Genomic DNA, 2,281 nt, shown 5'->3' with positions numbered 1-2,281 from the left:
TATATAAATTAAATGGGCTGTGTATATACTGTAGGTCTTGATCAGATTTAGAGGCCACAATGTGGGGAAACTAGTTTGTAATATTATTTTGTATTATGATATCAAAACGATGTGTGTCCTCTCCTGCAACATCATTGTCAACCTCAAACTGAAGCCTAAATTTGCATGCAAAAAAACAATGTTTTCCAACTGTGACAGTGTAGTCTATCCAGGGCAAGGAAGGACACAACACAGGACAGCTTCCTTATGTTTGTCTTTATTCCTTAATGTGCAGGGAATTATACACAATAATATCCTCTTACACAGGAGAGGTGATCTCCCCACTGTCCGGATAGAGGCTCCTGAGTGTTTGTGGAGGTGACTGATTTATCCTGTTGTGCCTTGATCAAGTCCATGCACAACAGGTGCGCAGCCACACCCAGCTCTGAGTCCAGTTCTAGTTTGACTCAGGCCAGGTGTGACTGCTTTAATCAGTCACCCTCCCTCTCACACCAACATTCAGCGGTACGTGGGCTGAAATAAGTGCTAAATGAAGACGTGGCCGGTGGTCACCTTGCATCATTGACGGAATGGAAGTCAGTGTCTGCATCAGCACTGCCGCAGTTCATCAGTGTGCGTCACCGTGCCACCTGCGTGTTGTATCGACAGATACATAACATATGATATCAGAAAGTCGCTCTGGGGTTTGCAACCGTTTAGTCACTGACAGACAGCGGAGGTAGGTAAAACAATGAAATACAACATCAAAATGTATCAGTTTTATTGTTGCATCCTTGAGTTAGCTGTTACCGGCAGCCGACAGGCTTCTTTTGTTTAAAGTGGGAAATTTGGTATATAGTCTTTTTTTATTGGCCTAAAATATTGTCTATATACTGTACATACATTCATGAATCCACTTGCTGACCGGCTGTCAGTATTGAGCTTTTTTTTAATAGGGGTTTCTTGTGACCCTACCATTAACATCCTATATGTAAGGCAAAAATGTCAAACTTTACTGGGTTTTCATGATTCTGAATCCAAAGAAACACTCCTTGGGCTAAAAACAGCCATAGCCACGTGCCCAAATGTGCCCAAAATGTGCTGATCTCGTCACATGTGTGCTGATCTCATCACATTTGTGCTGATCTCATCACATTTCCCGGAGAACAATCGCACAGGTGGGGCAGCAGCACCTTAGATTTTGCATTTGTGCATATTCAGAGCTATTCTGAGGCAGGGGGTTTAATCCCCCTCACTACCATAGCATGGGTAATGAAGACTTTAGACTCTCGTAGATTGTAAATGTCAGAATCGATAAAATACATATACGAGAGTCCAAGGCTATAGTAGAAACGCCTTATACATTATTCACAGAATAAAAATGTAGAGCTGCATTCTCTGAGACGTGTATCCCCATGCCAATGACTGATATATCTGTTTGATATATACAGTACTAGAGAAGGGGTGGGCAACTTTGATGATGGAGAGGGCCACTATATTTTCACACATTGTATAATACTGTCGGGCAGAAACCCCTTATCTTACCTCCGTATTTGTTCCTTTTTTGTAAAGGAATGCCCTATACGTCGTCATTCTGTCACACAAAAGTACCGCGTTTTGATATTGTAGATCGGCAATTTTTAGCAATTTTTAAATTGGAATCCTAAATTATTGTTTGCTATAATTTTGAATTGGAATCCTGAAAAGTACAATTTAATTTGTATTTAATTTCAAATTATTTGAGTTTACTTATCTTAACCATATAGCCTATATAGCGTGTATATATAGAAACACCTGGCGCAGAGACCTGGAGCCAGGCAGACATCAAGACCATGAAGACGACCTGGAACCAGCTGGAGAGAACAGCACAAGACAGAGATGCCTGGAGATCGCTTGTTGACGGCCTATGCCCCAGAAGGGGCAGGAGACGTAAGTAAGTCATCTTAACTATATGAACTTAAATACAAATACATTGGACATAAAAAATACAATAACATTTAAATACTAAAGCCATTAAGACATAAGTAATTAAATCGTTGTTTGGAATTGTAATCTGGCCTATTACAGAGGACATTGTAGTAGCCTGTAAGCCTAAGACATGTAGGCTACAGTATGTATGTACTGTATGTAATGGTCTCAAATTCCTACATATTGTGTGTGTGACCCCCCAGGCATGTATTAAAGGGCCACTTCAACCCTTTTGCAACCAGAGCTTATTGAAAATGTGGTCTCACTTCCTTCCTGGACTACAAAGTCACACCTCCATGCAGCCTCTCCCCTCTCCACCAAACTAACCCTAGTC

Source organism: Protomyctophum bolini (genome assembly GCF_963924005.1).
Source record: "Protomyctophum bolini genome assembly, chromosome: 18".
Lineage (NCBI taxonomy): Eukaryota > Metazoa > Chordata > Actinopteri > Myctophiformes > Myctophidae > Protomyctophum > Protomyctophum bolini.
This window is presented reverse-complemented; position numbering follows the sequence as displayed.